Below are 17,860 nucleotides of genomic sequence, written 5' to 3'. Positions count from 1 at the left end.
AACCAAAGGGTATCATGGTCATTGACTGAGCCACAGAGGATCTGATTATCTGATTATTTTAAGGAAAAAACAGAAGGGGATAATAGCAGAGAATTCAAATTTATAATTTGATGGTAACTTCTAGATGTTTAAATAATTTAAATGGCAATGTAATTTCAGTGTCACTAAGTGTAAAATTATGCACTATGTCAAGAGGAAATTTAATGTACTATATTGGTTGAACTGAATTGTATGAGAATTAGAATGCTTGGTATATGTGGATGACTGAATAAAGAGCTCAAGTTGAAGGAAATACACTGATACACTTTTGTAAATCACTCCAAGGACTGCAAAGAATCTGACCACTGTGGATTCACCCAGGCTGACTACATAAGAGCTACAAAAACACCAGACAGATAGAGATCAGAGGTGAGTGAGCAAACTAGTATAAAGGTTTTGGAATGTTCAGTGAGAACAGATTGAGGGAGTGTGGTTTACAAAGTTTGCTGGTTATGCATAGAGGTGACATGGTTGAGGTCTGAACTGGTGAGAACTCTTCAGATGTAAAACAGATATTGAAGAAGGCAGTAATCTGATATGGATGCTTGGATGTTGATTATTATTACTTAGGTTAATGAAAAACCACTTCTAAAGCTAATAATTAACTAAATTTATTGATTTGAAAAATTGAATTGACAGCCTTTTCACATGCCCACAATTCCAGCCTATTCACATCATTCTGCATGTCAGCATATAGCTCAATGTTGCCTGTCAAATCCTTTTCAATGTCATTAATGTACATATTGAATAACAATGAACCAAGGATTGATCTTTGTTGTACACTACTGGTTACTTTAAATCTTATACACTCACATCCCCCCCCCCCTCCATATACCACCTTTTGACACCTGTCAGTTAGCCATCCTCTTATCCTTGCTAAATTTTATAATCCAGTCCCATATTCTCCAATTTATATAAGTCTTCCATGTTGTATTCTGTCAAAAGACTTAGCAAAATCCAAAAGTATCATGGTGTATCTATTTCATGGTGTATCCAACTCAATGGTAACATTATTATAGAATGTGAGCAAGTTGCTCAAACATGACCTTCCTTTAGTAAACCCATGCTGTTCGTTACAAAGAGATTCTCTGTCAATCCTTTCTGAATGCAAGCCCTAACTAATATTTTCCAAAATCTTAACCACCACTCCAGAGATACTGATAAGGTGATGGTTGGATACATCAATCTTTTCACCACACGTGTGCAATGGGATTACCATACATTCTTTCCAATCCTATGGAATCTTCCCATTTCTGAGACTCAAATTATGTTGCCTGGGAATAGCCAGTTCAGCTGAACGCCCTTTAAGCACTGTGCTGATATCCCATCGGTTCCTATTACCAAATTCTTATTCAGTTTGTGCAACAGCTCTAATACCTCCTTCTCACACACCAGAGTTTCATTACATGAAGCAGTAGCAGTGAGTGCAATGTTCCATACACCAGGTTGATAGCTTTTAGCAAAATGGGCACTCATTAGTTAAACCTCTTCATCTGTCACCCTCACACCATCTACATTCAGTAGAATTATTCTTTCATATTCATTCTTTCTTTTACTTGCAGCATAATGATGAAATTCTTTGGTGATGTCTTTAGCTTGCAGAGCCAGTTTTTTTTTCATACTCAGACTTAGCTTTCCGTATGACAGTTGACTCTTCTGGCCTACCACTTAAAATTTTCATAGCAGACATCATCCTTATGTACATGGTATTCCTTCCACATCATCTTTTTCTTACAAATCTCTTGATTAATAAAATTACACATTCATTTTACTTCTCCCCTATTTATTCTTTGAACTCGGGCACATTCCAATATTGCATTATTTAGATTTAAATTTTTTAAATGCTTCCCATGAACTGTCAACATTCTTCTCATCTTATACTGATACAGTGACACAGAAACCAGCATACTCCTCAGTCGGTCATAATTTCCTGTTTTGTAGTTCAGCATGTAACCTTTTCAGAATGGAACATTTATTAACTTAGCTGCTTCCAAAGTGAGAACTGCATGATCACTGTCACCATCCAAAAGTCTTTAACAGAAGCCCCTCCAACACTATAATTAAATCTGACATCCTTTGACCTTGAGTTCCTTCTGTCACATACTGCTTGAAGAAGTCTCGCAACAGCTGAAATTCAGTTTCATGCTTCTTGTAATATTTTACTTTTACCCAATCAATGTTTGGATAATTAGTATCCCATTATGATTACTCTTTTTGCACACATTGCATCACCAAATAAAGACGATGATGCATTTCTTTGTCACTAGCAACCAATCCACTAGGTCTGTAACAACTCCATATTATATATTTTATCATGTTTGACAGACCTCACACCAAGTGACTTCAAGCTCACTACCACATTAAAAACAGTTAGTATTACAGTACTAACTGAATTCAAGTCTTCCAGTATCATTAGCAGCATGTCCCCTCTTCTCCAATCCATCTATCCTTTTTAAAAAAATACTATATCCATTGCACTAGAAACCAGTTAGTATAGCTTCTTCTGATAGCTAGAAATCCAAAAACCACACTTTTAAAAATAGCATGCCATCATAATAAGTGTAAATCATTCCCTGCACTGGAAAATAATATATTTTTGTTTGTTTTGGAAAAGATAAAAAATCTTGGTTAAAATTAAGTTATTAGTGGCCTACGCATATGCAGTATGGTCATCACTGAGTTATATTTGTAAAAGATCTATCTGATGAAAGATAATTTCTACTGTGCTTAAGTATTAAGAGGTTTCTCCATTAGAGGTCTTTCTGTTTTATATATTAGAATATTTATTATAGTTAATCTTGATTTTCTTCAATATTCATGCATTCTAGTGACTATAGCTCATTTCTCTCTTTTCCTCTCTCACTCACTCACACACACACACACACACACACACACCATTTCCCCTTCATAATCTCTTCTTACTCTGTTATTCAGAACACTGATGTACAACTTCATACACACTGCTACCCTACATCTGTTCGGTAATCTCTATTCACCATATATCGGTTATATCACTTTTCCTATTTGGAATATATGCAAACAAAATTCTCCTAACTGTTCTCATATTTAATCACAACCGTGATGAAATCTTAGTCACTTGTCTCTGAACCTTCTCAAGTATTTCTCCATCTTTTTCTGATCATGACTTATGAAGGCACAGTTATTCCATCATTTTTTTTCTACTTCAAGTATTGATATGTATTCCTGTTTGCATTTCTCATGAAATTTTTTTTACTACAGTTCTGTCACTGCCTTTTTTTTTTTTTTTTTTTTGCTTGTTTAACAGCTTTTCAAAGTAATTACTCCAGACATCGAGGAAATTCTAATTTTCAGTTTTCATCTCACCTTTATCACTGACTCCATTTACAATACCCTTGCCTCCATTTCTAAGCATTTTCGATAGCCTTCAGAGCATTTTGCCACCTTCCTGATATTTAACTTATACTTACTGAAGTCTTCTCATGACTTTTGTTTAGCCACTTTTAAATATAGCTTAGCTCTTTTACATTTTTCTCTATAAAATTAGGACATCTTTTAGGACATCTGCTGAATTATGGTATTCTTTCTTCTTTTCTAGAGCTGCTTCTTTAATTTCTTATGTCCACCATGGTGTTCTTCTTTTTTCTATTCTTGTAGACAACTTCACAACATGCCTACTTAGCTGAATCAATGAATGTGTTTTCTTCAGAGCTTGCGACTCAGATGCCAAGGTTTGGTTCTTGTTTTTTTGAACTTCTTCATTTTTTCTTCAGTAATGTTTGTATAGTTGAGTCTACAGTTTACATGTAAAAGCTGCTCCATTTTAATTATTTTTAAAACTTTCATACTGTTATTTTCAATGTGAAATTAATTTTTATCATCATGAAATTCCTGTCATATACCCTCAAGGGGTGTACAGGATATGATAGCACTACATGAATACATGAAAAAAATTACATCATTACTAACTTCCTATCTACAATTTTCCTCCAAATCAGTCTGTTACTTGTCAAGACTCCAACATTATCAGATCTTATATTTCTATCATCTAAAGCACTTTGTACCGTATCAGTCCACCTATATCTTGGTCTTCCTCTGGGTCGTTTTGCTGCCAAGCCATTCTGTTTAAGTGACCATACCACCTGAGATTAGCTCTGCTAATGCATTCCTGGATGCTGACAATGTCAAGTTCTTTCCCAATATCCTAGTTTTTAATATGATATTGCCATTGATGCCATCTGTTCACGCCTATAATCTTTCTCAGGACTCTCATATCTGCAGTCTCTAGTCTTTGGTCAAGTGTTTTACTTCTGACCCAACTCTCAGATCCATAATTTAAAACTGGTTTGAACACTGTCTTGTATACAGCTAATTTAGTGTTCTGACTAATTTCTCTCTTATTCCATATGAATTTATTCAATTGACTTCCCACCATACCAGCTTTTGCTGATTCTGTTGTCTATTTCTATATTTAATTTACCATCTTCAGTAAAAATTGTGCCTAAGTACTGAAATGTTTCACTTGTTCCACAGGTTCTCCATTCACAACACAGTTGACATTTTCAGTGATTCTGCCTATTTTCATTGTCTTTGTCTTTTTATTGCTGACCTTCATACCATATCTATTACAACAGCTATTCAGTTTAGTCAGAGAATCTTGCAGACTTGTAGCAGATTTATTTAGAAGTATAACATCATCTGCATAAAGCAAAGAGCTGATATTAACACCTCCAATTTTGATATCATGTTTAATACCACTTTCTTTCATAATGTGATCCATATAGATAATGAATAACAGAGGAGATAATGTACATCCTTGTCTCACACCAGATTTAACATTAAATCATCTTCCTGTACTTCCTTCAATTCTAACTGCTGACTGACAACTCGAATAAAGACTAAGTATTGCTTGATATAATGCCCCATTGACACCATATAACTGTAGCGTATTGAATAGCTTCTCTCTTGGCACCTTGTCATATGCCTTTTCCAAATCAACAAAACTTAAATACAGATCTCTGTTATATTCCCATGCTTTCTTGACTATCTGTTGTAAAGTGAAGATCTGATCCTGACAGCCTCTATTTGGCCTGAATCCAGCTTGTTCTTCATCAAGATTTTCTTCCACAATTCTTCTCAGCCGTTTCTCAAGTATATTTGCATAGATCTTGCCAGGAACACTCAGTAGGGAAATACCTCTGTAATTCTCACATTGTTTTATTTCCCTTTTTATATATGGGTACTATGAGAGCTCTACTCCAGTCATCGGGAATTCTTCCCTCTGTCCAGGCTTTTTGAACTATGCAGTGCAGCCGCTGTAAGACTCTTATCCCACCATACTTCAGCATTTCGTCGAATATCATCTACTCCTGCTGCCTTTCCACATTTCAAGCCTTTGATGGCTTTTTCTACTTCAAGTATGGATATGTATTCCTGACTGCATGCCTTATCAGTGTTTTTTACCACTGTACTGTCATCACTGCTTCTTTCATTTAACAGTTTTTCAAAGTAGTTACTCCATACTTCAAGGATATCTTTTTCTCCCATTTTCTTGTCACCTTTATCATCTCTAACTCCTTTTACAGCACTCTTTCCTCCATTCCTAAGCTTCTTCAACAACCTCCAGAATATTTTGCCACCTTCTTGATATTTATTTTCTATATTCTTGCCAAAGTCCTCCCATGACTTTTGTTTACCTAGTTTTACACAATATTTAGCATTCTTGCATTTGTCTCTGTATTCTCTAAGAGCACAAGCTGACTTATTTGACAGGAACTGTTGATATGCTTTCTTCTTTTCCTTCACTGCCTCTCTAACTTTCTGTGTCCACCAGGAAGTTCTGATTTTTTTATCCTTGCAGACAATCTCACCACATGCATCTCTGGCAGAATCAATTAATGTTTTCTTCAGAGTTTGTCACTGAATCTCCAAGGTTTGATTCCTGTTCTCAAACTCTCTCATTTTTTCTTTAATGATCTTTGTGTATTTTAGTCTACAGTTCACATCTGAGAGCTGCTCAACTTTTATTCTCTTTAAAACTTTCTTACATGTTATTCTTTTCAATATGAAATTCAATTTTATCCTGCTCAAGACTAAATAATGATCACTTCCAATTTCAAATCCTCTGTACACTCTGGTGTCCTGCACCAGGGAGAAAACATCACTATCAACAATAACATAGTCAATGAGACTTTTCTTATTCCTAACCTCTTCTCTTCATGTGAATTTGTGCACATTTTTATGTTGGAACATGGCGTTAGTAATAACCAGTCCATGTCCTGAGCAGAAATCCAACAGATATTTGCCATTATTATTAGCTTTGCTCTTTTCTCCAAATTTTCCCAAATATTTTTGTATGTCTCACAATCATTTCCTACTCTGCTATTTAGATCCCCTATATCAAGGACCAACTTTTCCTTTTTGATTGTGTCATTTGCTTTTTCTAAAGCCTTAAAAAATTCCTCCACTTCTACTTTAGTAGAACCTTCTGTGGGACTATAGGCACAAATAAGTCTCATTGTCCTGTTCCCCATTCTCATATTTGCCCACATTACTCTACTTGAGACTGCCTGCCATTCAAGAAGATTAGCCTCGTATTTTGTGTTGAATACTATGGCTACTCCTTCTTTTCCTTGATTGTCATTGCCTGAATATAACTTTTTGTATTTATTGCTCAGAAAGATCTCGACAGTTTTTGGTCTTTTTTGTTTCAGTCATCCCTATTATGTTGATGTGGTACTTATCTAATTCCTCAGCTAGCTCCATTTCTTTGCCATTCAGGCTTCTTATGTTGATAGTACCGATCTTTAACTCTGGTGATGTTGCGTTGGGGATTTAGTTAAAACTAAGTGATGTCACTTCCAGTTTCAAATCATCTGTACACTCTTATCTTTAACCAGCATGAAAATACAACTATTCACAATGATATTGTCATTCCCTCAAGTCATTCTCTCTTTTATTAATTTATTATTATTATTTTTTTATGACTATCTTTCATAATTGTTGTGTGTGGTCCCTAAACTTAGTTTCTTATCCATCAGCCATGGATTCCTGTGCTGCCTCCATTTTTTTCAAGTAATTTTCTGCTGATATAGCAGATTTTATCCCATATTTTGTGTATAAAGTGTAAAGCTTTGCACTTTTAGTATGCTAATTGACTTGACTTGACATCCATACTGTTCTGCCTGCAACGAAGTCTGTTATATGAGATTTAAATAAGTCTGTTCTGTTATAAATCTGTTCAAAGTTTATTTTCTAGTATGAGCCTATTCAGATTCCTTTTAATTCTGCTGTTACTCTAATTTTATATCAGACTGTTCATCATATGATCCATCATATGAATATCTCTTTTACACCGTGACTCCATATCTTCAATATATATAATCCACATATATTCAACATATTCTCTAATAGGCCGTGGGTTTGAATACCACCATGGGCATTTGTGAGATTGTCTTTATTGAATGATGAATTTCATTGCCCAGTGAGTGACCACCAACCTGCTTCTTGGAAACCTGAAGTGGCTTGAAAAAGTAACGTTTGCTCTCCAGAGCAGGGTTTCTGTGTCAATTAATAAAGTAATAAAAAATAGAAAAATTCTTAGTCCACTCATGATACTAATGTACTATAGGTCTGTAACTTATAGTAGGTGGGTGGAGTCACATAAACAAACAAACAAACACACACACACACACACACACACACACACACACACACACACACACACACACACACACACACACACACACACACAGAGAGAGAGAGAGAGAGAGAGGAGTTGAACTTAGTTATAACAAGCACCATGGGACTGACAGAATTTCCTTGTTGTAACCATTACTCACTATATCACTGAGTTAAATCTACTTCCTATTTTTTTAATTATTAATAACTCCATAAAAAATAGATAAAAAAACAAGAGGTATTAGAGAAAAAAATAATAAAATTACACACTCAGATATTATTTGTATGAATATGTTTATATAAATTACAGTACACTTAATATTAAATGCAATTTGTCTGTAATTAAAACAATAATTAATGACAAACACAGTTTCAATTAGTTATTAAAAACTGATATAATGATGCTATGTCAGTTTGTAAATTAATCCAGTCAAATTTTGTTACATACAAAATCGTCATTTCCAAATTGTTTAACAAATTTTTCTGCTCAAGCCTTCAAGATTAGGCCATCTATTGAAAATTCAGTACTTCTTAGTGTATTGAAGCAATGCTTCATTGATCTATAAGCTCGCACTCTAAATTTTTTTGGTTTTGGTTATGTTGTTTTCCAGTGCCGATATGTAAACCTCTTTATTCTTTCAAATTGTTGATACTGTTTAAGAGGACAAAAAAAATGTCGCTAGTGTCATGACAAGAAGTAGTGGTGTGTAAAGAAGGCTCCCGTTTCAGTAAGTTTTTTTTTTTTTTGAATAATTAATTCTAAATGTGTGTTTATGAGTAAAAGTTGTGCACTTGCAGTGTTTTTAGTGTGTGGACTTGCTTACGTTTGCTTACAAAAGTGCAAACTTAGAGCTTGGTATAGTAACCAGCAAAGGAAAGATGGTGGCGGCTCTGTCTTTGCAAGAATTTAATTTTGATTTCTGTCATTTTGTGAAATGTGAGGTGTACTATATGCATTTGTTCGATTATGTGGATAAATTATGGATATTAAGGCAAATGGAAGGAGGGTGCGTGCGAAGTGTAAGCTGAATGGTGGCTTGATGAGTGGTAATGTATTGGTAACTGAAAGTGTTTGTAGTGAGAATGCCACAAGGAGAATAAGTACTCATCAGATAGAAAAGAGGGATGGTGTAAAAGAGCAGTGAAAAAAATGTTAAAAAGTTTTGAAAAAGTGAACGAATGATCTGATAAATTTAACAGTCGATAATAAGAAAGACAAACAAATAATAAGAGAAACAAGCTAAGAGAATTCGAGATGTGTATGGAAGAGTGAAAATGATGAAAACAAATAATATCAGTATGAAAGAGTAACGAAAGACCCATGAGTGGCATTGTATGGGGATTCAATTAATAGAGGTGTGGTGGTCGAGAGGATGCGCAAGGTTTGTTTTCCTGGAGATAGAATGAATAGAGTGATTGAGGTGTTGGATGTGAGAAGTAAGTGAGCAAAAGAGTCGATAGTGGTAATAAGGACAAATAACTTGACTGGGAACAAGGAACACATCATATTGGATATCAGGAGGTTGTTGAGACAGATAAAAGATAATAATGTGATAGGAAAGGTAGTCAGTGTGTTGCCCAGGTGTGATAGTGATGAAGAGAGGTGGAGAGCAAAGATTGTGAATGATATGTTAGCAGAAATGTGTGAGAAGAAAGGAGTGCAGTATGTTAATGTGTGGAATGAGTTTGAGGGACAAATTGAACTGTATAATTGTGATGGAGACTTCATTTGAATGGTTTTGGTGTGAGAGACTGCTGCTGGAAGGTAAAGAAATGAGTGCAGAGAATGAATCTGATCAAGTAAGAAGCAGTGTGAAAGAGCGAGAGAATAAGAAAGGTGAGATTGAAGTGATGATCATGAACGAAGAAGTGAGTAGCATGAGTATAAAGAATGAGAGAACAAGTGTGCTAGACAAACAGGGACACAGCGTGTGAAAGGTTGATGCTCCAAGAGTATGCAAATGCATGTATAGACAAAAAGGGAAGGGGATAACCTGGGATCAGTGGAAAACCATTGAATTTGATGCAGATTCTAAGATGAATAAGGAGAAAAAGAAATGACTCAAGTTAAGCATGGAGAAGTCACATCTAAGTGGTATAAGAACAACTGCTGCAGACAATATAGTTGAGATACTTAATAAGCAGTTCATAGAGGTCTTTCATTCTTGTGACATCATGGAGAGTTTGAGAGCAGCTGATGAGAAGAGACTGACTTTAAGTGAGCAAGAGGTATGTAAGGAATTGAGCAAACGATGTTAATAATGCTGTGGTACTTGATAATATATCACCATGTATTTTGAAGGAATGTGCCACAGAGTTGGCATCTGCCTTGATGTATCTGTTTAATGAGTCACACTGGTTTCAGTTCCAAAGGAGTGGAAGGAGAGCAAGGACTATCAGTGTCAGATGTTGAAGTTAAAGTGTTGGAGAGGCTGGTAAGAACCAAGATCTAGAATTAGGTTGACAAAATGGTATAATCTCTAATGGACAGAATGGACAGCTAAAGGGAGATCATGCTTTAGTAATCTACTTACTTATTACAATAAACTGACAGTGTCATTAGACAGAGGAGAGGGATACACAGTATTATCTTAGATTTTGTTATAGGATCAATGTTAAAGAGATTTTTCATAAAATGGTGGGAGATCAGAGGCGAACTAGAGATGATCCCTGGAAGTTGTATAAGGAGGGTGTGAACAAGGGAGCGAGAAGCAGGTTTTTTGCATGCAAAGTTGTGAATGATTGCAATGCCTTGTCTGAGAGTATGGTGTCTGCAGAGAATTTGAGTGTATTTAACCCATGGTATGATGAGCTGTGTGTGTATGACAAAAAGGACCTCCTAGATGAGTCTTTATGTAATAATAAAACTTTTTACACAGTTCAACATTTTTTGCACCAATTTCTAACTCATAGATAGAGTGGTTGAGACAGTTGTAGGTGTCCTCCTGCAATGAGTCTTTGAACTCCTTGGAGGTGTCATGAATAATAATAATAGATAAGTTTGACTTATTCATAAACTGTGAGAAACTTTCTTTTAATAGACACGTTTTTGATGGAAGGGTTGATTTTTTTAACTCATTTTACAGTTGTAGCAGTGTTTGGTTAAAGGGAGGGAGGAAGTCTGGAAACTACACTGGATTAGATAATGAGGAGTTTGCTCCAGAAACAAGATTAGGTTACTAACCACCCCATAATCCTATGCAGGTGGTCAAGAAAACCAAGTCACTGCTTTCATTGTTGTCTATTCCAGAAAAGACTATATCCGTGTAGTATGCTCATTATAAAAGTGAGCAGTTTTTTTTTTGTTGTTTTTTAATTCTAAATCATTATTCTAAGATTCAAATTATAGTACAAAATTTTGAATGATCACATGTGTAACCTGAGAGCAATAGCTGGTCCATGTTATGATATGCATATAGTTACAAAAAGTTATGTAATGAATCATTGATACACACACAGACAGAGAGAGAGAAGAAGTGTAACATGCTAAATATACAATGAAAACAATTAAGTTTTGGAATAAAATAAAACAAAGTAGTTAAATATTTAGATTTTTACATTTTACACATGAAACTGGATCTTTGAATACAAATATTCTAGAATCCATTACCTAAAGCCAATAATTTATACATATAATTTATACATATGTATTTTATGCCCTTATTTAAAATATACAGTTATTTTAAACAGAGTTTTCTCATTTGTGGAAAAATAAATATTATCTAATTAGCTTTTGTATTTGTTTGGGTTAGAGTCACTTCTTATTGTTAAAAGTAGTGTATTGGATATTTTTGGCACTAAATAAGTATTATGTTTGTGTATTGCTTCTTTATTTGATTTAGGAACTATGTATTTTATGCCCTTATGTCTTCTAAAGAAAGTATCTTATTATTATTATTATTATTATTATTCAGGCCTCCATGGAGTCAAAAGACTCATCGTGGGAGGTCCTTCCTAAGAAACACAAAGTCTATCAAGACTCATCGAGGGGAGGTCCACCTTAAGAAACACAAAGTCTATCATACCACTCCTTAAACTCACTGACTGCTCTTGCTCTCACCACTCCATCAGGCAATGCATTCCATGGTTCAACTCCTCACCCTCTTGCTCACAGTTTCCTTTAGTAACTTCCAGGGATGGCCTCTTGTCATCACTCCTTCCCGCTGTTCAACCAAGCGAAAGAACTCCCCAGTGTCAACCCTGTAACCACCTCTCAACAGTTTAAAAGTCTCAATCATATCACCTCTCCTTCTTCTATCCACCAAACTCTGCAGTCCGCATTCCCTCAGCTGATCCTCATAACTATCATTGTACAGTCCTGAAACCATCTTTGTTATCCGCCTTTGTACCCTTTCCACAGTTAATTTATCCCCTTCAAATCTTGGGGACCAAATCTGAGAACAATAGTCCAAGTGTGGTCTGATCAGGGTCGTATACAATGGAATGATAACTGTTTTATCTCTGCAGGTCAGTGTCCTTCTCATTATTGCAGCAATCATCTGTGTTACCTTCACCACCTTTGCAATATGTCACCTGAATTTCAGGTTTCTATCAATCATCAACCCTAGATCTCTTGTCTCCCCTACTTCCTCCAGTATAACTCCTCCCATAGAGTATGCAGTGTCGCATCGATGTTTCCCAAACCTCAAGACCTTACATTTTGCTGCATTAAACCAATACCCCATTCATTTGCCCATCTGTCTAGCTTATTCAAATCCTTTTGCAGGGATACCAAATCTGCACTATTACTAATAACCCTTCCCAGCTTCGCATTATCTGCAAACAACTGAATATTCCCTTGCAATCCACTGACAATGTCATTGATATAAAGGTTAAACAATATAGGTCCCAGTACTGAACCTTGTGGGGCCCCACTTATAAGTAACTCTCTGCTTCCTTGAAATTGCCCCACCATATACAACTCTCTGATACCTATCGGACAACCAATCTTGAATCCAGTTGACTAATCTGACATCCAGACTCCTGTGCTTCAGCATGAATATCAGCTTATCATGTGGCACCCTGTCAAATGCCTTCGCTAAATCTAAGAAAATGGCAGTATATACCTTTCCCTCATCTAATGCTCTTGTAACTTTATCATAAAAGGCTAGCATATTTCTAAAACAAGAGCGCCCCTTCACAAATCCATGTTGACTCTCACAGATAGCATTAACCTCATCTGCCCAATGCTGTATACAGTCCTTCACTACTTTCTTCAAGATCTTACTAACTACTGATGACACACAAACTAGTCTATAATTAGACACTTCCAGTCTGCTACTGCCCTTATGCAATGGCACTATCTTACCTTCCTTCCATTCCATGGGCACCTTTCCAGTAGCGAGACTTTCATTGAATAGCCAGGTCAAAGGCACTGTCAGTTCCCTAGCACATTCTGTCAAAACTTGTGGTGAAATACCATCCAGTCGCACAGCTTTACTGACATCCAGAGTACTCAGTATTTGAAACACACTCTCCTCCTGTACCTCTAAACCTTGAATCTGCCCTATCACTCTAGCATTAAAACTGACTCCTCCAGAATGAAATACTCCAATAAAGTGGTCATTGAACAATTCTACTATGTCCTCTGCATCAGTCACCCTATTCGCATTTTTATCCCACAATATCATTCTTCCACAGTCATTTCTCCTCCTACTGGCCACATATCTAAAAAAATTCCCCTAGGATCTTCTTTGGATCTTAGGGCTAATCTCCTCTCATATTCCAGTTTCGTCTTCGTTATGGTGTATTTATTGCATGTTGCAGTATTCTTGTATTTGTTTTAGTTAAGATTTGAATTACTTTGAGTCGAAACTAGAAGTTTCTGTGTATTGCTGTAGATACTTCTCCATCTTAAAACCATAATTGTAGTGTGCTTTGAATTCATGCAGAATATAATATTTTTAACATATTTAAATTTAAGAATCTTTTTAAATAGTAAAGTCTGTTTAACATAATTCTCACTTTGTTAATGACACCTCAATGATGCATGCTTTCCACCTTAAATTACAATCAGTTTTTAATCCCAAATAAGTTATTACATTGAATTATTATATTCTATTTCCACACTGTTTTGAATTTGTTCTGCAGTTCCATTCATACAAGAATAACTGTGGCATGAAGTTCAATTTACTTGTATTTTATAAGTTAAAATTTACATATTTAGTTTTTGTGACATTCAGACTGAGTTTATTTGACTAGAACCAATTTGTTATTTTTAAAAGATCAGCATTCACTATGGTTTGCATTTGTTTGGCTGTGTCTATAAATAAAATTAGTAACATGTTATCATCATCAAATTCCTGCCATGTACCCTCAAGGGTATATGATAATACTACATAAAAAATTGACATCATTACTAACTTCCTGTCTACAGTTTTCCTATAAATAAACCTTTATCCAACATTATCAGATCTTATATTTCTATCTTCTAAGGCACTTTTTACCATATCAATCCACCTATATCTTGTTCTTCCTCTGGGTCTTTTTCCTGCCAACCTGGTAGAGAACACTTATTTTGCTAATCTTTCCTCTCCCTTTCTGTTTAGGTGACCATACCACCTGAGATTAGCTCTGCTAACACATTCCTAACACACCAACATGCTGACGATGTCAAGTTCTTTCCTAATATCCTCATTTTTAATATGATATTGCCATTGATGCCATCTGTTCATGCCACTAATCTTTCTCAGGACTTTCATATCTGCAGTCTGTAGTCTTTGTCAAGTGTTTTACTTCTGACCCAGCTGTCAGATCCATAAGTTAAAATTGGTTTGAACACTGCTTTGTATACAGCTAATTTAATGTTTTGACTAATTTCTCTCTTATTCCATATAAATTTATTCAGTTGACTAAATACCAAATGTTCCCGAGAAATCCTCCCCACTGTCTACTTCAGAAGGCTACAACAAAACTGTCACCATCCCATATCTAGAGTGCTTAACCAACATCAACTATGCACCATATTTAAACCATACATGAAATTGGCAACTCTCATTTGTTCACCCAAGGACAGAATCTCTCCCTTATCACATCCAGGAGTCTGCAAAGTGCCTGTTCGTATGATTGAGCTTACTATGGGCAGATGGGAAAAACTGTGGACATCCACCTCAGTGAACATAAAAAATACATCCAGCACTACTGTTATAGAAAGTCAGGTCTGGCAGACCATGCTTTAGATACCCTTGCACACAGGATCAATTGGAAAAAAACAAAAATGCTGCACAGAAACTTTTAGTCAGGTTGTACCTGGAATTAAAAGAAGCCTTGAAACATACTCCAAACCTCAAGTATGGCTATATAAATTTGCCAAAGATATGGGAAACAGTCATCTTGAAACCAAATTAATACCTCTTCTCTTTCTATTTTTTTTTTTTTTTTTTTATTTTTATTGTTGTTATTATTATTTTTTCCCCTCAACATAGATATCACCTAATTAGGACTTCAGTCTTTGTGTTGAACGTTACAATTATTCAAACTAGTCCCATTGTTTTACCGGATTGTTGTTGTCTCATGTACTGTGACAAACTAGTTTTGAATTTGAATATTTTTGTTCTGAAGATGCTGGATAGAATACCAGCGAAATATCAGCAATAAGTTAATAAATAGTTATTTTCTTATCAGTCTATGTTCTCATCTATACCATTAAAATTAATCAACATGTATGACAAACACTCAAGCCTTCCCACACATTAAATTTTTCCAAAATCTTCACCACCACTCCTGAGATACTAATTGGTCACTAGTTTGATACATCAGTTTTTGCACCACCCTGGTGCAATGGAATTACTATACATTTTTTCATTCCTGTGAAACCCTCCCTGTTCTGAGACTCATATTATATAGCCTGGTCAAGGGAATAACCAGTTCAGCTGAACACTCTTTTAGCACCAGTGCTGATATTCCATTAGTCCCTATTGCTAAATTCTTATTCAGTTTGTGAAACAACTCTAATACTTCATTCCTCATACACTAGAGTTTCTTCATCCAATGAAGAGGTAGAGATGAACATTTTGTTGTGACAACAAGGTGTTTAGTCTGGTAGGCATGATTTAAGTGTATGTTAAACAACTCAGCAGTAGTATGAGTCAATTAATGATTTTATATTTTTATAAATAAATAAATCAGCTATCTCCTTTTATTCCTGTATAGTGAGTATTAGAGGCCGTTTTAGCCATATCTGACTTTTGGAAACTGAGTGGGAAGTTCAATCTCCACTAGTAGCCAATCAGAGATAGCTTCGACAAACTCAGGAATCAGTCGAAAAACAGCTTAGAAAAAGTTCCTCTAGTTGGCAACTAAATTTGAACCCATGTCTTTCTTCGTGCAGTCAAGTGCCATAGTGGAGACGGAGAGTTGTTGTGCAGATGCCCTGCCTCGATGAGTCTTTGGACTCCCTGGAGGTGTTATGTAATAATAATAAAAATATTTTTAGGATAAGAATATCTTTTAAGTGTAGACTTGCCTTGGACCCAATAAATTTTGTAGTTATTTATTTATTTAATTTTATTTAAAATGTATATAGTGTTTTAGTTTCATTAAATGTATATGTAGTTTATTTAGCCTTGAGCCAGTGATTTTCTGGATTCTAAAAGAAATAGTTAAGTCATTGTACCAGTTGAAATTAATTCTTGTGTAATTAATTACTTAACATTCGGTGTAAAACAGTCTCTATATAGAGATGAAAAATTATAAAATAATAACAGGATGAAATGATACTTAATTCTGCAAATACACACAGTGATGCTACCTCCATCAATGCCATCTGCTGGCCATCACTAACCACACTAGTATTTTTTCTCTGTAAATTGCATGTGTTCTTATGGCTGATTTGCCTGTACGTGGGATGAAAAACCCAAGTTTCCATGAGAAAAAATCCTGCTACCTCCATATGAGATTGGCTAACCCACCTTCAATTGAAAAAGCCATTATAAAGATTCCTCTTGTCACAGTGAGAATCGAATACATGTTCTTTTCCAGTCAAAGGGCTCAATGTTCTGTTGTTCTTCCAATTGCACTACAGAGGCGATTATATCTTCATAAATTCTGCAACAGACTGCCATTTCGCTAGACAGAGTTAATCCTCTCCTTTGTTATATAAAAAAGGAGAGGATTAACTTTAGCACCTATAGGTTCTCACTTTGTATACTATGGTGACTGTTGATGGAAAGCAATTTTTTCTCACTGCTTGCAGAGGTTGTAAACTCAGAGCTATGCACGACATCAACTTGTAGAGTGTATCACATGCTACACTTCAGGATTACTATAATATGTTTTTTAAATAAGGTAATTGTTTAAAACATTGTTTACTACAGAGCACTGTTTCACACAACCATTAGGCACTATTAGATCTGAAACGGGCGACCTCACTCTAAATGAGGTCACCTTTCCAGAGTCTAACAGAAGATATATGTTAAATGAGCATACTTATCATTTGGCACAATTTAACTAGGTCTTAAAAGAAATAACAACTGGCAAATTAGAATAAGAATTGTTTGTATTGTAGTTAGTGTGTTTATACTTTAATGTAACTGTAAGTCAACAAAAAGGGCTCACATGAGAGTAATTATCAGTGAATTTCTACACATGAAAGAATGCTAAGAATTCGGTAAGAAGGGGCAAAGGTCGCCCAATACTACAATAGCAGCGTAAGCGTCAATGGGGTGCTATCTCTAAGAAGACATCAAGACACATGCATTCCTGGAATTGGAAGGTCCCGTATGAGGATCGGTGGTCACCCAGTCGGGGACGAATTGGAAGGGCGAAAGGTGAGATCAAACTCGGAAAGGTGATGCTCTTGGGGAGCGTATAAAACCTGCAACACAGAATTGAACCCCCCCCTCCCCCCGTTTTGTTTGTTCCTGTATTCTCACCGTGTGCTTCAAGTGGTCATCGTGATTCAGTTCTTATCTTTAAGAGCTGATCTCTGAGAAATCCCAGTATGGCACTGCCACAGAGCACGGCAAATTTTGAACGCATGCCATCGGTAAGGAATAGCATCGACGTAAATCCTTAGTAAAAAAACCGAGCACCCGATCCAGGGAGAGCACGTGATTCCCACATGGCAACAGAACCAAGGCAGCCAGAACTTCATAAGAAGGAAGGACGAAGAAAATCCCGAAAGAACCTAAGGTAGTGTAGATAAGTACTTTTACATATTCTA

At 35.7% G+C, this 17,860-nt stretch overlaps 1 protein-coding gene across 2 annotated transcripts in view; it reads left to right on the top strand.

The window, feature by feature from the left end:
• Nucleotides 1-17,860, top strand: part of Rab5 (RAS oncogene family member Rab5) — a 93,602-nt gene that overhangs the window by 1,430 nt on the left and 74,312 nt on the right. The window contains exon 1 of one of the 2 annotated variants that reach the window (XM_090405541.1): nt 17,814-17,829. The exons of the other annotated variant lie outside the window; for it this stretch is intronic. The gene's annotated coding sequence lies outside the window, so the exon portion shown is untranslated. Of the gene's footprint in view, nt 1-17,813; nt 17,830-17,860 lie in introns of those variants that run through there. 2 annotated transcript variants of the gene reach the window in all.

Source organism: Typopeltis vanoorti, chromosome 15 (assembly GCF_054136105.1).
Source record: "Typopeltis vanoorti isolate ZY-2024b chromosome 15, IOZ_Tvanoo_1.0, whole genome shotgun sequence".
Lineage (NCBI taxonomy): Eukaryota > Metazoa > Arthropoda > Arachnida > Uropygi > Thelyphonidae > Typopeltis > Typopeltis vanoorti.
This window is presented reverse-complemented; position numbering and strand designations above follow the sequence as displayed.